The sequence below is a fragment of the Kogia breviceps genome, chromosome 1 (genome assembly GCF_026419965.1).
Source record: "Kogia breviceps isolate mKogBre1 chromosome 1, mKogBre1 haplotype 1, whole genome shotgun sequence".
In the NCBI taxonomy this organism is placed as follows: Eukaryota; Metazoa; Chordata; class Mammalia; order Artiodactyla; family Physeteridae; genus Kogia; species Kogia breviceps.
The window spans coordinates 86,932,438-86,949,142 of NC_081310.1; the positions used below are offsets into that span (position 1 = coordinate 86,932,438).

The following is a 16,705-nucleotide window of genomic DNA, read 5'->3' on the forward strand; positions in this document are numbered from 1 at the left end:
ACAGTATCCACCTTTCATCCCTCTCCCATTTTACTATCTCCTTCTCGCCACCTTTTGTTCATCAGCAAATTTTTGCTGAGAGGTAACCTCTACCAGTTTATGGCCAATGCTATCTCTTCCTTGAAGTTGGGAGAGATCCCTCTCTCTGCTCTCACGATCCTCAGAAAAGTCATTCCTACAAGCTAACTTCATTCCTTTGGTTCTCCCAAGATTACTGACTCCCAGAGTATTTTGTTCTTTTCTTTCTAGCACTTATCATGATTGTAAATAATTACAATTTTGTGCTTCTATTAATGCCTGGCTCCCCTATGAGACTGAAGCTCCATGAGGGCAGGAATCACATCTGTATCCTTCACCACTCTATCCCCTGTAAGGAGGAGCTTGGGAAATGTCTGTTGAAAGGAAGAAAGGATTGTTTCATCGCTGTGACCCTGTGAGAAGTCCTTCTTCTGGTCTAATTTCTGTTGCAGGACCAGCTCTTCACACTCTATCCTCTGTGGAGATAGAACTCTTCCTCTCCCAGCTATGCCAGCAGCTTGCCTGTTTGGATGCCACCTACCCTCCAACCACCCCTGCTACTCCAGTCCTCAACCCTCCCTACCCTCAGGTTGGTTGGTACAGAAGGTGAGACTCTAAAGTCTTCTAAGGAGCAGCCCTGAGTACATGGAGATGGAGAGGACTGGGTTGCTTAGGCAACTGTCACCTGGCAACCAGCTCCCTGGCTGATCTCCTACACCAGCACCCCCACCCCCGCCTCATGCTGGGGGAGCTGGGATGCTAGAGGGATCAGGGCTGAGAAGACAGGGAAGCCACAGAGACCCACTGAGCATCCTCTGACAGAGCAAAGTCAGGGTTAAAAAGACCAGGCCTCATCTATACCCAGTAGCCCAAAGCACTTTTTATGATTCCATGTTCCCATGGCGCCTTCCCCATTGCCACTCCTACCACCTCTGTGCCAACACTTCCAGAGGAGGAGATGCCCCTACCTTGGGCAGTCCTTCCTCCTATCTAACCAGGAGCCTTCCTACAAAGCAGGCTCAGTCTGTACTCATCTCTTTCCCCTTCTGCTATCCATTCTACACTGTTGCAGTCTTGGAAAGCTTGGGGGCAAGAACACTAAGGGCAAGAGCTCAGCCCTTACTTTGGAAAAAGGGGTGGCTGGGGCCTGGGTGGGCACAATGAACCCTAAACTGACCCTATCCAAGGTATGGAGGCCTATCTTGTCCAAGCTTCCCTCCTATCCAATTAGGGAGATTTTAATGAACACCTGGACCTCCTTAATTAGCTCTCTTCCTAATTACCTAACCAACTGCCAGGAGCAGGAGGCCTGGGCATCTGTTATCCAGATGTGAGCCTTTTCTTCGCCTGGGCCGGCCCCATTCCTCTTCCCCTTTCCAGCCTGCTCCTCCTCCAGGAGGCCCTCCCAGATGACCTGGCTTTTGGCTGCTTCTCCTGGAGGCCAAAGGCTTGGGAAGGTTTAGGGCTGCCACGGAGACGGGGTTATCCAGGATGGCCTTCCTGCTCTGATGGCCCCAGGGCCCACCCAATCCTGACCTCAGGCCACAGCTGTGACTCCTTGGGCTGGCAGCATCTCTGTCACCAAAAGTACCCCCTCGAAGAACCCAGCTGCTTCTGATTCTGATTCACCTACTCGGAGCAGTGCTGGCAGGACAGGATTAGGCAGGGTAGACCTCCTGGGGAGTAAGTGGGAGCAGACAGAGATAGGGCCTCCCCCAACAGAGACAGAAGGAGCAAAGAGGGAGGAGGATGGCAGCTGGGCTGAGCCCCAGGGAGGCAGGCGCAGACCCACCGTCTGTGGAGAAGGGTAGTTGCAGAGAAGCCTTTGCAAATGAGACAGGACACAGGGCAGGTGGCTCATCTGACAACACTCTTGACAAGGAGTAGAGGCTGAGTGAGGGGACCAGAAACGGTGGGGGTTCCAGAAGGACCCCACAGACAACCGATTTCCTCAGCTGGGCTACAGACCCAATAGGAACATGTGGGTTGTACTGACATGCAAATAAGGTGCAAATAACATATAAAATGTACCCTAAAGGGGATCTTGGTTTGGAGGGGGCATGGGAGAAGTAACAGGCTCCTGCCTCCCCCAATGTAACACCACTTGGTACCTGAGCAATATTCAAACCATTCTAGGGTTTCAGAATGATGCTATCTCAGTTCCTGTGTGAAGGTGGCTTGGGGCCAGCGGGAGGAGTTGGGGGGAGCGGTCAGGGCAGCCTCCTGAAGCTGCAGTTGCAGCAGGGCTGCCCTTCCTGGGGGAGCTGCAGGAGAAGCGCCTTCCAGTGGCTAGCCTCCACCTCCTTTCTCCTGCTGTTGTCAGGGGACTACCTACCTCCCCTTCTCCCCTGCACCCTTCCACCCATATCCATCCTCTGTCCCAGTGGCCCAGAGTTTCAGAGGAACTGCAGAGCATCTGCTTTTAGAGCTGCCATACCAGAGCAAGTCAAAATGGAGCAGCTGCCCAGAGAGGCTGAGTGAGCAGCCCCCGTCACAGAGCATCGGGCTTCAAACCCTGCTCTTCCACACAGTGAGAAATTCTCATTAAGCAGGCCCTTCATCCCGTCCTCCCAGGCTGCTCAGGGCTGTAGGCTGTGGACTGGAGGGGAAGGCAGGAGGTGCTGGAGACAGCTGTCATCCCTCCTCCCGCCCCTTCCCTGTAGCTGGGCTGCAGGGCATGAAATAAGCAGCAGGCGCTGGGGGAGGGGGTGACAATCCAATCCACCTGTCACCCCCACAGTCAGGCGGCCTCAAGCAGCCTGCTCACTAACGAGGGAGGAGGCGTGGGTGAGGCAGACACAGAGGGGGGTGGCAGAGGGGGACACACAGACACAGGAAAAGAGACAGAGAAAAAGAGGTAGAAGAGTCCAAGAGGAAGGCAGAGTGAGGGGCAGAGGCGGACAAGGAGAGGGCCAGAGGAGAGAGGGAGAGGCAGAAGACTAGACAGAGACAGGGATTGAGAGAAGCAGGTAGAGAACAAGAGGCAGGTTCAACAACTGCTTGCACGAAGCTGATGCTAGGCCAAGCACGTGGGCGAAACTCGACAGGACTCCAACCCTGTCCTCTGAAATCCTGCAGTCCTGCCAAGAGACAGACAAGGGAAGGGCAGGGCCCACCTAGGGCAGGGCAGGGAGAGGCAAGGAGGCCCTCAGGGGCCAGGACTGAGCCCAGACCTGGCTGGGGATGGAGCATCTTGGCTCTTGAGGCTCTGGCTAGGTCCAGGCTCCAGGGCAAGCAGGCCCTGAGAGTGGGCAGAGGTGGGCACAAGGCCCAGCAGCCCTCTCAAGGCCCTGGGTACTGCCTCCATTCCTGCCTCACCCCAGGGCGCACAAACCTTCCAAGCCACTCTCTCTGAACCGCAGCCCTCTAGGCAGAGACACATGCTGAGGAGTTCTGGAAGATGGGTGGGAGGGTAAACTCAGTGACCACCAAGAGATGGGGCCCAGGCAAGAGAGTCCTGGGGTTCGCAGCCTCTGGAATCTACAGAGAGCCCTTCCTTCACACTCTACTAGCCCCGAAGTGGGGGACATCACCCTCCCCTCGAAGTCTGGGCAAAGGCAGGGCTGGGGTCTCAGGCTGCCCCTCTCCCCCACCGCCCACAGTCCAATTCTCACACCCCCAGCCTGCTCCCCACCCACTGCTCCCTGGCTCCTCCCTGTTCTCCATTCTCTCTGCCCCCTCTCTGCTCTCCCTCCCAACAAGGCAGCCTCTTTTCATTCGCCCCAAAGTTCTTCTAGGGTCTGCTCTCAAAGGCACAGGCGGGTCCCCATCCCCGTCCTCCTCCTCCTCCCTTCAAAGTTCTGTTTGGCAGGCTCACTCCCCAAACCCCTGGTTCCCACCATCCTCCCCTCCCTCGGGGACTCCCCTCCCCCAGCCCAACAGCCTCAGGGTTGGGCAGGGGCTATTTTTAGTCTGGGCACTGAGCTAATTTTAACTCACCGACAAGGGACCTGGGGGCCGACTGTTGGGCTGGGGGAAGGGAGAGAGGGCCAGTCCAAGAAAGCTGGACCTGGGGCGGGGGTGGTCTCAGGTCCCAGGCACCCTAAGAACATAAGCAGAGACCGGCACTGAAGCCTTCGCTTAAGGGACAGGAATCGACTTGCCAAGAGGAGCACCCAGTGTGGGGAGCAGAGCTAGGAGCCCTCCCTCCAGTTTCCGCTGGACAACTCTCCCGCGCCCCACCCTAGGCTTCCCGCCCTCTTCTCCTTGGCAAATCTCCTGGGATGGGGCCCGCGTGTTCTCTGCCCAGGAGATGCCTCTCCAGTGAGGGTCTGTCTCCCGAGCCGCCTCCACTGCTTCCCCATCCCGGCTTGTCCTTCCTGTAGTCTAGCTCTCATCCTTCCTGTAGCAGCACTGAGGCTGTATGGCCCCCTACAGAGGCAGCAGCCACCCCTGCACCCCCGACCTCCAGCACTTCCCACCCCAGCTCTGGCCTTGCCCTGGTGACGTCTAGGCTGGCTCCTAGGAACCACTCTGCGCCCACAAGTTCCCAGAGCCACCCCACTGACCTCAGGAAGAATCTGGGGTAACAGGAGATTGAGTCCTAGTAGAAAAGGGGTAGGTGAGGTAGGGTAATTAACAGCCCAGGGAAATACAGGGACTATGGGTAGGGATTCTGGATGCCTGGGTTCTAGTCCCTGCCCTGGCCCTAACTCACTGTGTGAACTTGAATAAGGCACTGCCCCCTCCAGAGTTCACCCCACTGACCAGTACAATGGGTAGGTGGAGTGGACTAGGTACCCAAGTGCCCTTCCAGCCTAGACATTCTGTTCTTATGCTCTTTATAGAGACTCAAAAGGAAAGGAGGTCAGGACTGTGTGATTCCATGGAGAGATAACAGAAGAGATGGTCCAGTTAGGTCCCCTGTCCTCCAGCTTAGGAGGGGAAGGCAATGTGGAGGCCAAAAGAGTGGAGGAACAGGCCTGATGAAGACGGAGGTGCTTTCGGAACGATAACCTCCACAACAGATGGCCAAGAGTTGACAGAGGCTCATGGTCAGCCAGGGCAGGTGTCAGGCAGGGCGTACAGGCCCTGGCAGCAGAGATTCTGCCAAGCCAATCCCCTCACACACCTGGAATGCCTATCAGACCCAGGGCTTGGGATCCTGCTTCTGGTTAGAGTAGTGACTGGCCCAAGGTCACTGTCATGGTCATTAGTGGGGCCAGCTCTGGAACCTGAGCCTGAGCCTTGCTTCATGCTCCACCCAGCAGGCCAATCAGTAATGACTCACTACTGCTCATTTGCATGGGGATTGGCATAGTGTCTCTGACCTTATTCCATCAAGTTCTACTTCCCATTCTAGGACCTGGGACACCCCCACCCAGCATCCCTAGGCAGTTAGGGACCCAAAGTGGAGTTCTTGGCACCTCAGGTCTCCAGTCTCATCCTTCTGCAGAAAACATTTCTGAATTGATCTAGTGGTACTGTCTAGAGCTCTCAATCCAACTGGGTCCTCCACTCTTGTCCAGGTTCCATGTCCAGGAAGGGATTTGAGGGGAGGAGGTGTAATTATGAGGAACAAGTAAGCACTGCAGCTAGAGGAATTTGATAAGATTCATGGGGTAAAGTGTGATGGCTCCAAAACTGCCTGGGGATTCCTCAGGAGAAAAACCCTATTCCCCTCTTTAGTGCCAAGGCTGGGGCAGCAGTAGGATATGGGTGGACTGTCCTTACTTCCACCTCTATTCCCACTTCTAAATTCCACTCCCCAAAGTGCAAAACGAGAGGAAATAGCCTAGTACAGCAGGCAAGATAGATGTAAGACTACAGAGAGGACTTCCCAGGCTGAGTCTTTGAACTCAAAGTAGGCCCTGGGGCTAAAATTTGTTTTGTTAGAAGTTACCTGACTAAGCATGGGCAGCTGGTAACACTTGGGAGGTCATGGCAGCCTCAGCATTGTAGTCCAACTAATGGGAGCTAGAAGACAGCCAATCCTCTGCCTACCTTGAAGAGGTCAAACTGACCTCTGTTTGTCCAGTTATAATACCTATCTATGCTTCTAGCTGTACCCTCTGAAACAATGAAGCCAAGCAGGCAGTGGTCTCCTATCCCGGGAAGTCCTTCCTGCTATTTAACCACCATTCCTCCCACTGCAGCCAACCCTTCCCCTGCAACCTAAGCCCATCCCACTCATCTAGATGAGAGTGGTGGACAGGGGCCCCTGGCCATCCGAAGCCTCGGCTGAGGAGAGGTGGGGCGGTTGGGACGGTTAGTGGGTCACCTTCCACCTCCCCACCCAACTTCCCTCTGGGGTCTCAGGAGACAGAAGTGAAAGTGGCAGCTGGGGCCTTGGGGGCGGGTCAGCTTGAGAGCCGTTGGGGTGAGCATAATGCCACCAGTGCTGGGTCTGGGCTGCCTGCCGTTGCAGCAGGCGGGCTGGTGGTTAGATCAGGAGAGGGACTGCCTATGGAAATGAGGGCTTGGGAAAACTATGGAGCATGGGCCCCTGGCCAAAGGAAGAACAAGCTGAAGAGGAAAAGGTAGAGAAAAACAGGCAGTAGACAGTCTCGGAAGGCACTGTACTCCAGGGCAGTGGTCTGTCCCCTTGTTTAAAGCAGCAAGATCGTTTTTTCCCATCCACAGAACAGGGGCAAGGCTGCTCTAGCTGAAACAGATGAAGGGGGTCCAGGTCCTAATTGCTGGAACGTGAGAGCAAGGAGAGAAGGGAGGAGGCCTGAGGCCTGGGCCCTCAGACTGGACAGCACCAATTCCGATGGAAGGAAAGGTGGAGGATGAGAATGTGAAGTGTTCACCTACAATTACAGACAGCACTGCCCCCCACAAAGAGGCCAATCCAATCACAGAAAGCAAATCCTCCTAGAGACATCGTGACCTCGGGAAGCCACCGGGGATTTAAAGGGGCCGCTCAGGGTGGCAGCTGGATCTCCTTCTGACTGGAAGGACAGTCCTCTAAGCCCCTGGCAAGGGAGGGCCGGCAGTGCGGCTACGTGGGCCTGCTGAGGCGGCCAGCCAGGCAGCTCTTATAGGATTAGCTTGCTGCTTTCAGGAAAGGTGCCAGGTGAGGCTAAGATGCCCAGCCAGATGGAGCCACCCAGACCCTGCCACACTAGCAGGCGGCGGGGGGAAGCACCTACACACACCTAAGCAAATACTTGCCCCCAGACTTGATCCGTGCCCCTTACCGATACCCAGTTTCTCACCCTTTCATGAAGATATTGTGCAAAGACCCCTCTGATTTCTGACAGCTAGGATCTCTATGTACTCGGCATTCTCTGCCATTCCTATGGTCAGGATTTATCCTTTCTCTGAGTGGGAAGTCCTGCCTATTGTCTACTCTCAATCTCTCTGCTACATTTTATAACCAGGGCCCCACCCCAGGGAGCAGGTGAGGAGGCCAAGGGGTTCCTCATCTCTGCTCCCTGTCAGCTCCCCACCCTCTGGGCTGACAGGTGGGGGAGACAAGAGGGAACAGCTGGGCCAGGACACCTGTCCCCACCCAGTCAGCCTGGGCCCCACAGGCCTGCCATGGGGTATGCATAGGGGAGTCAGCAGAGAGGCAGGCAGCTGTGGGGGATGGAGAAAAGGGGCTCAGAGGTCAAAGAGAGATGTGCTTGGGGAGGCCTGAGGCAACCTTTTCAAGATCAGTCCTTCCTCCCGGTCTACCCCCAACCATTAACACATGCATGCTTTGAAGGTCTGAGGTCACCTGCTCCATCCCCTTGCCTCCGTGTTACTCGATCCCACTGGAGTGGGAAGACTCCACAAAAAGAGACCAACCCTCCTCTCCCTACCCACACCCACTCCCGCCCGTATGTCTTCCCTTGAGATTTGAGGATGAGCTCTCTCTTATTCCTTGTTCTCCCAACCCTCAATCCCAAGTATTTGCTGGCAGGGGTGGGGGCAGGGAGATCATGAGAGATAAGTAAGCACCCAGCCAGAGGGATCTGGTAAGACTCTGGGGTGAAATGTGGAGTGGGTAGGTTCTGACACAAGGAGGCAGCTGCTTGGGGAGGGCAGAGCTGGGCTCAGCTTCCCAAGCCTGTCCCAGGGTCCTCTCAGGGCCTCCTAAGTCCCCCTCACATCAAGTCCCTACCCAGAACACTGCATGCCTCCACCCCACCTTCTGGACCGCTGCCTTAGCAGGCAAGTCCAGGGCCAGGTTGGAGCTGATGTCTGGAAGAAAGGATGCAGACACTTTCCAAGCACCCACTCTGTTGAGTACCACACGTTTTCCCATGGAACCTCCTTCCTTTTACAGGGGAGGCATCTCTGTTTCATAGAAATGGAAACCAACTCAGAGATGTGCAGGGACATGCCCAAGGTCACCAGGAATAAGTGGCAGAGGAGGGCTGACTGCTGAGCACAGCGCTTCCCTGCACAACTTGGGCTGAGAACAGGCAGGTTCTCCCTCCCAGGAGTAACAGCACATTCCTTCCAGGGCAGATTCCCTAATATCTGGGCCTGGGAGGCTCAAGTCAGCCATGCCTCTTGCCTTTGCACAAGCCCAGGACTCTTGTGGCTCAAGTCTTTCCTGATCTAGTCTCTCTCCTCATCCATCTCATATGGCAGCTTTACTAACTGGTACCCAGGAAGGGTCTCTGAGTGTCACTTGTTCCTGCCTACATACCCCTGCTTTGGGGGCTTCCTCCCATGGCACTCAATCAGAAGACAATACCTCCTCAGGGAACCAAACCATGTCCCTCCCCCCACCCCACATCTCTGCACTCCTGCCAGGGAATCCTACTGGGTTCGTTCTTCCTTTCAATGTATCCTCCTCCTCTTCCCAGGTCTCCCTGGGCCTCCTTTTCCACTGCCCCTCCTGCAGGGCAGGATCCTTCCCTTAACCTTAGACAAAAGCCCTTAACACCTCCTAACCGGGAAAGCTTGAGCAAGTCACTTAAATCTCTGACTCAGTCTCCACAATTACAAAAAACAGTGTGGAGAAAAATAAATGAGTCTTCCTATGTTTCCATGCCCAGCACTGAGCTTGGCACACCGGGACACAACAAATGGAAGTTTCCTTCCTCCAATCCCCAGAGATATCAAAAGTTTTAGTTTTTGGTCTCCAAAGTATATTGGAAAATAGGGTGAGTGGGGTACTGTCCTTGGGTAAAAGTGCTCATGACCAGGGGGCAAAAAAAGTTCCTTCTCTATGTGCTTCCCTGGTCTCTCCAACTCCTAGGGGAGTGGCCAGAGCACCCAGCCAGAGGCACCAAGCCAAGGTCAGTGACCAGGCCTAGAGCCTGGAGCCTCTTGAGTATATATGGTCCCACCTGGGTGAGGCCAGCAACAGGCCAGAGCTCCATACAAGTCCTTCCCTTCCCAGCCTACAACAGAGGGGAGAGAGATCAGACAATAGGCACAACTGCCACCCCCCAACCCCAGGCTATCAGGGTCCTGTGCAGAGTCAGTGAATGCATCCCCCTGTCTCCACACTAGCCAGGACCGGCCAGAGAAGAGAAGCATGGCTAGGCTCCCAGGAAGGAGAGGTTGTGGCTATAGCCTCAAGAAAAGAAAAAATCAGATGCAAAGTGCCTTGGGGATCACCCAGGCCAAGAGTTGGCCCCAAAATGCTTGAGGGCTCAGATGTAACCTTGATATCTCAGAATGGCCTTGCTTATCTGGGTGAGTGGGAAGGGCAAAAGAGACCAGTGACAAACCACCAAAACACCCAGGTGCTCTGCTCACCACAAGGCTAGGTGAAACTCCTGTTCATCTGGAAAGCAGACTTACCCAAAGACATGCGGTTCGAGTGAGGGGCCAAGGCAGGCTGAGCCAGGGGCACAGAGAGGGATAAATGGTGGCGGGGGTGGAGTGCTGCAAGGGGCAGTGAGGGAAGTCAGCCAGGGCTCCCCAACTCACACGCCATGCTCTAGGTCTAAACTCAATCCCTTTTGCACCAGGTCAACACTCCTCTCTTCAGAGTTTTGCATGCCTCTGCCTTCTTGCCTCCAGTCCCCTCACCCTGTCCCCAGTCTCCAATCTTTTAATTATCTTTGCCTTTCACTACCCCCACCCCCTACAGGGTGCAGCTGCTCCATGGGTGTCTACACGCTCGTGTGTATGTGCTGCACACCTCCATGCATGTGTGCCACTACATGTTGTGGACCTGCCAGGTGCATCTGGGCATTCCAGTCTGCACAAGACCCCCACCCCGCCCCCGTGAGGGGAAAGGAGCCCAAAGGCTAGCCATCCCACAGCTCTCAGGACAAACTCTCCTCAGGCTACTTTCAGTCCCAGGCATGGGGGGAGAAGAGAAAATAAATATTACAGGAGCCAAACAGCACCATCCCCACTAGGCCAAAGTTCAAGGTCTTTAAGCAGAGCCACCAAGAGCTACTGGCGAAGAAAGTATTTTGAGATCCCATCCTTCCCAAGCCAAGTTAGAGCTCTCTCTCTCTCTCCCATCTACCTCCACTGATAAGTTCTTCCTGAAGTCTAAGCTCCATTCTGCCTGCTGCAGTTGTAGACAGACAGGGGGACATCAACCACAGAAAGGTGTTCAGCTCCCAGAACAGAACTACTAGCACCTAACACCTCCCCCTCACCCCATGAGTAAGTCACCAAACTGGGACAGAAGGACAGACGGTTGGCCAGACTCCGGCCCCATGACTGGCTCATAAAAGTCACCAGAGATTACAGTGATGCTGAGGCTATGCTGGCCCTGCCACCATCTCCTCCTTCCCTCTAAAAGGGAGATAACTGCCTCAAACCAGTTGGCCTCAGAGAGCCTGGAGAGTCCCAGCTATGATCTCAAGGGGTGGGGAGAACCCGCCACCACAGTGCCACAGACCCATAGTCTGACCCTTGAGGATGGATTCTAGGCCCATGTCTGATCCTCTCCAGAACCCAGCTGAACACCAACTATGACTTGTTCCCAAGAGGTCGAGGCCTCCATTACACATACCCCACTGACTCCCCTTCTCCAGTAAGGCCACCACCCTCTGGACTAGAGAGGCAGAGAAGCAGGGAGCCTGGCTTTAAATACAACTAGGGAAATGCTGGACCCACCCATTTGTTCCTGACTCCTCTTGCCCCCAGAGAGGTACAGAAGTGGGTGGTAAAGTGTCCAACACAGGGCCCTCCCATACCAGGCCAGGGTAAGCATTGAAATTCTGGACCAAAGCCAACTGGGGAGGGCAAGGGGCCCAGCTGGCCAGAAGAAGAAGGTTGACAGGATGAGCAGAGGGGCAGGCCTCTCTGAGGGCACAAGGCCCAGGGATACCCACAGCAGAGAGACCTTCCCAGGGAAGGGTCGGGGAGGAGGGTGGGAGAGGCTAGGTCACAATCAGTGAGGGTCTAAACCCAAGGTGTCCTCTTTCCTGTCCCCCTCAGAGGCCAGGAGGCCTCTCCCAGCTTCCTTGCTACTGGTCCTCCAGCCCCAACCTGGGGAGTCTACCCTCTGCCTTCTCCCCTCATCACAACTCCCAGGAAAGATCCAGGAAAGATTAAAAAAAAAAAAAATCTTCTGGAGAGATTATGTAACAGCAGCCAGAAAGACTATCATATCTCTGAGCCTATGAGAAGAACCAGGAGCCAAGAGGGGCAGAGCTGGGAAGCCCAGGCTCCTCCAGTCCAGGAACAGCAGGTACAGAGCAGTGTAGACAATGGGCAGTCCCCGCCACCCTCTCATGTCCTCCACTACTCTATTCCAGGAACTGGGCACAGCAGACAGAAGGTCTAGCCCAACCTCTCAAGCCCATCCCCCAACACAAGGGTCCTGCTTCTCCACTTGGACCAGGGCCTCCAAGGGGAAGGATTGTGTCTTCCTTCCTATGGTCTCTCCCTGCTATGAAGCCATGCCTGAAAGAGTGGTGGTTGGACTAAAGCTCTGACACAGATTTGCTGTGTGACCTCAAATTTAAAAAAACCACCTCTCTGGCCTCTAAAAGTATGTAAGTGAAAGCTTTCCCTTCTCCCAGAGAAACCAGAGACCCTGCCCTTTACAAATGCACATGCATATACATATATATACACACAAATACACTAACACACACAGGCTGTGTTGGGGGAGGGGTGGCAGGGAAGTTACAACAAAGAGAATATGACTACTGAGACCCAAGGGTCCAAATGTCTGCTGGGGAAAGTGGAGAAAGAGCTACACATAAGCTCTAGTGAACCCCCAATCTCTCCATATAAACGGGTCTTCAGCCACCCTTACACTGATCCCACCCCACCCCCATCTCCTGCCCAACACACTGGGAAACCACAGGAAGGAAATTCATTCCCAGGCAGGCCGTGGGAGCTGGGACAGCCACGTTAAGTCCTGGGGCGGGTGTGACCCGGCGGCCACAGGCGGGTAGACATCTGTGAACACTGACATGTGCCTTTTTCAATGCTCTCCTTGACTACTAAGACTTCTCTGTTGGGGGTTTGGAGGGGAGCGGGAGGTGGACAGCTCCCTAACTTCAAAATACCCAATGTTCTGCTGGTCAGGGCTCCCCTGCTATCTCGAGGCCAGAGCAGCCCAAGGTCACCGCCCCAGACGGTAAACTTCCCATAGTCCAGGCTGGCCCCTGAATTGCCTAGGAGACCCACTGAGGGGATGGGGGAAGGGGCAGCAGAGGGCCACTCCCCCAAACCAAAGAAACCAGGCCTACAAGGAGACCTCCAAAGGGGGCTGGGTACTGAGAAGGGGGACACAGGATCCACCCACTGTGCCCTCCCCCAACCCATCAACAATGGGCTGCTTAAGAGAAGGCAGAGAGAGTCTCCCACTCAAAGGACAAACCTGGGATAACCGAGTCAGTGGTTCCAAGGGTGCCCACACTCAGGAGCCCTCCTTTCATTGGGGAGAGACCTCAGGAGGCCACTGACAGATGAGCTTCAATCACTAGGGGAAAGGAGGCCCTGTAAGACCAAACCTGATAGGAAAGGGGCTAGCACTGGGGTGAGTGACTAGATGCATCTTAGCCTCCTTGGCCGTCCCTCCCCAAAAGCCCCCCAACACTCACTAGACCCCCGCTCCCAGCCCAGTTCAGCTAGCCATAGGTGGAGAGAGGAACTGGAGAACTCTTGCCCAGATGCTGAACAGCTGCAAACTTCTGGCCGGGGGTTCTCCAGCTGGGGCTGCTGACAAACCAGATCAGGGGTCTCGGGAGCGGTCTAAGAGGTCCCAAGGAAGGGTCCTGCGTGCCCACCTCCGTGGTGACTCCGCGTCCCAACTGCACAGGCGCCGGGCAAACCCGGGCCCCGGACACATACACACTCACACACCCCAACCCACCACCCTGGTGTCATCTGAACAACATCCCCCCTCCCTCCCCCGCTTCCCAAACAGCTGCGGCTCCCCCCGCCCCCACCCGCCCGCCGCCCTCCCAGGCCCCCTTCTGCACCATTTCGGGCCAAGGAGGAGGGAACAGGCGGCGCGAGGAGGGAGAGGGAGGGAGGGCCGGCTGTTAAAATGTCAGTCGCTCCCGGCTGTCACCAGAGACCCCCTCTGAGGATGGCGCCCCTTTCCCAGACCACTCGGGGATCGCCCTAACCCCCGGACACCAACAGACCGGCGCGCCCCCAAGCCCCCGGTCCCCACCCCGACCCTAACACCCAAGGGAATTACAGCCCACTCCACTTGTCCCCCACAGCCGACTCCCTCACCCAAACAGTCCCCCATATAATCTCCCACCAACGCCACACGAAAACAGCCCGCTCCGCGAGTTCCTCCCAGTCCAGAAGGCCACCCCATCCCACCCCTCAGGGGGACGGTCTAGACCACCCTCCACCCCAACCCCAGGACGGGGTGGGGGAGGGGGCCTCTTAAAGCGGCAGACTCATTATTTTTCTATACTCACCGGCCCCACTGGGGGGAAAGGGGGTGTCACGGCTGGGAGCAGGTAGCCCTCGCCCCTAGTCCGGGGGATCTTCAGCACCTGGAAGCCGCAGCTCCGGGCGGGGGGAATAATAAATGAGGCCGGCGTCCGCGCGAGCCCTGGGCGGCGCCGGGGGGCCTAGGCCCCCGTCGTGGGCGCGGGGGCGGGCAGGCAGGCGGGGGACCCGGGCCGAGCGTCCTAGTCGCCTCGGCTGTTGTTGATATTTTGCTTCCTTCCTCCTTTCGGGCTCCAAAGGTAACTCCTCCAGCCCCCAAGAGTCAAGGCCGACGTAGGCACAGCTCAGCCTAGCTTGAGGGGTGGGGGAAACAGGGGTGATGGACAGGCGGGGGGCCAATGGGAGGAACCCGTGGGGGCGTGGGGCGGGGCCGGAGTAGAGGCGGTCCCAGGGACGCGGCCCCGCCCCTCGCTTTCCTCGGGCCGGCCGAGCCGGGCCGGGTCGGCCCACCCCACCGCCCTTCCAAGCTAGGCTGCGGCGCCGGGAGCTGCAGATCCCTCCGCCAGCCGGGAGGGAGGGAGACAGCGAGGGACCGAGGCAAAGTAGGCAGGCGAGACCCTGAGGCCCCTAAAGGGATCGGCCCGCGCCCGTGGTGCCCCCGCTTCGAGCTGGCCGGACGGCCGCCTAGCACTGCTGCCACCGTGCGCTCGAGGAGGTCCTTTCCCGGGAGCTTCCTCGGACTGCGTGCATACTCTCTGATACACACACACGCTACCTCGACAGCTCCCCCCATCCCCCAAGCCCCAGGAGATTTGGGAGGTGGGAGTCTAAGTAGATAAATTAAGGGTAGATGCTAAGTGTTGAAAAGATTCCATCTCCCTCACTTAGGGTGTGCCGAAGCTTCACTTAAAGGGACACGTTCATTTCTGGGGGGGGGTGTTACCTGGAGAGCTCGCTTGCTCCCTCTACCTGAGACAGGCCCCCTCCCCTCCCGGAGCCCGGCTCGGCAGACGCCCAGCAATTTAAAGCGACAGTTCATAGTTCGTGGGTGACCTAATCCCCAGTGCCTGCGGCCCCAGAACACTTACTTACAGCCGAGGGGGGCAATTTAAAGGGGTGTGACCCTAATTTCCCCCAGCACAGGAAACGCCCAAAAGCATCTTATTAAAGAAGCAGTAGTAGCTGTTTTAAAAAGTTTTTAATTCCTGTTTGCTCAAGGGTGTGGTGAATCTTCTCATGCCCTGCAACAGGAGTGTGGGTGCCATGCCTACTGGAGAACTGACCCATCAGACTTCCTCTCCCAGCATCCCTGTTACTCCAACGTCTGCTTCCTACCTTGAGCTTGAGGAAATGATGGAATCTGGCTTATATCTCAGAGAACCTTGGAGAACAGAAGTGCACTCAGCTCTTCACACACCCTGATTTCTATCTGGCTGGGTCTGATTTACTGGACAAAGACTCAATTCTAGGTTAAGGGCTGAAGAGAAGAATATATCCTGAAAGAGGCAGCATGTTATGGTGATAAGAGGCGTCAACTTTGGAGTAGTCAAGCTACCTTGGTTCAAATCCTTATTCCACCATTTATTAACTGGGAACACAGGCCCGTTACTTAACTTCCCTGTACCTCATGATCCTCATGGGTAAAATAGAGATGATGATAATAGTACCTAACTCATAAATTGGTGTGAAGATTAAATTAGTCCATACAAGTAGATTGCTTTGAACAGTACCTCATGCTGCATTATAATTCAAGGGCTGGACTGTCAAGACCCCCTTTAGGCCCATTATCTCATACAAGCATCAGCGGAGGAGGCAAGTTCAGTGGAATTGCTTTGCAAATAGGTTGGAGGCTTATCTTGTATGCTTTAAGACAGGAAGCCAGCAAGCTCCTATTTCCTTGGCCTCAGTTTCCAACTCTACCACTTGGCCGCTCCTTCAGGAAACCTGATTTAAAGTGTCCCACTTTGTCCCCAAACATGGCTTCTTAGTTCCCCATTAGATTTGAGAGATGGGGCCCCAGCACCAGAAGATGTCAGTCTTCCCTACCAGGCAGGGCTAGCTTGCCTGAAGGACCTCAGTGTAGGCAGGGCCAGCCCATCTGCTCTGTCCCCAAGGACTATGAGAACAGAGCCTTGTGCCAGGCCTGGGGCTGTGGCAATAGCAGGATGGGAAAGTGCCCCCCCCCCTCCCTCAAGTGGGGAACCTCCCCTCACTTGTGGCCTCTATTTTTAGTGCTTCCCCAGGCTCTAGCTGGAGAAACCGTTTAGTCATCAGGGTGTTTATTTTCCGGCTGTTTCCGACGTCGGGAAAGCAGAATGTTGAGACTGGAGAGATCCAGGGCTGCTGGAAAAGACTTCTTAGGAACAGGCCTGGGAACTCAGCCTTCAGACCACTGGGTCCCAGAGCACAGGAAAAAAAAAGTGGGCTGCCCCCAGGACACTGAGAAAGCTGGGTTCTCAGCCTGCCTCCAGTTTTGAGGCTCTCAAGCTAGAGACCCCTCTGACCCCAGCTCTATTGGAAGGATTCTCTCCAAAACCATTAGCAGCCCCAGAACAAATTATTTCCCAGGGCTGATTCCCAGAAAACCCCCTCCCCAACGTCCTACAGATCTGAGTGGTGAGCCTCCCACCAACCACAGCTCCAGCCAATCTCAAGCCCGAGGTAGGTTTGCCAGGGCTGTGATTGGCCAGCTGGTCCTCCCTGCCTTGGAATGTTGGGTCCTAAATAAAGGAATGAGGAAGGAAGGTAGGTGAGTCACCTAGGAGGGTGTTAAAGGGCCAGGAAGAGCAGGAGGGAGAAAGGAGGGCAGGGAAAAGCTCAATGGGGGAGATGGAGTGTCCTGGACCCTGAGATGATGAAATGATAATCCACTGGAAAACAGAGTAGGAAAGAGTAGGAGAGGCTGACATTACAAGTAGAATAGAATTTACATATATATGTATTTATAGAGAGAACTTCATAG

General features: G+C 55.5%; 1 protein-coding gene across 4 annotated transcripts in view; it reads right to left on the reverse strand.

The window, feature by feature from the left end:
* MEF2D (myocyte enhancer factor 2D) overlaps window positions 1–14,073 on the reverse strand; it is a 34,356-nt gene extending 20,283 nt beyond the window's left edge. For 2 of the 4 annotated variants that reach the window (XM_059055143.2, XM_059055122.2), the window contains exon 1: window positions 13,770–14,073. The gene's annotated coding sequence lies outside the window, so the exon portion shown is untranslated. The remainder of the gene's footprint in view (window positions 1–13,769) is intronic. The other 2 variants (XM_059055099.2, XM_059055132.2) reach the window with 2 other exon arrangements.
* Between the last annotated feature and the right edge of the window lie 2,632 nt (window positions 14,074–16,705).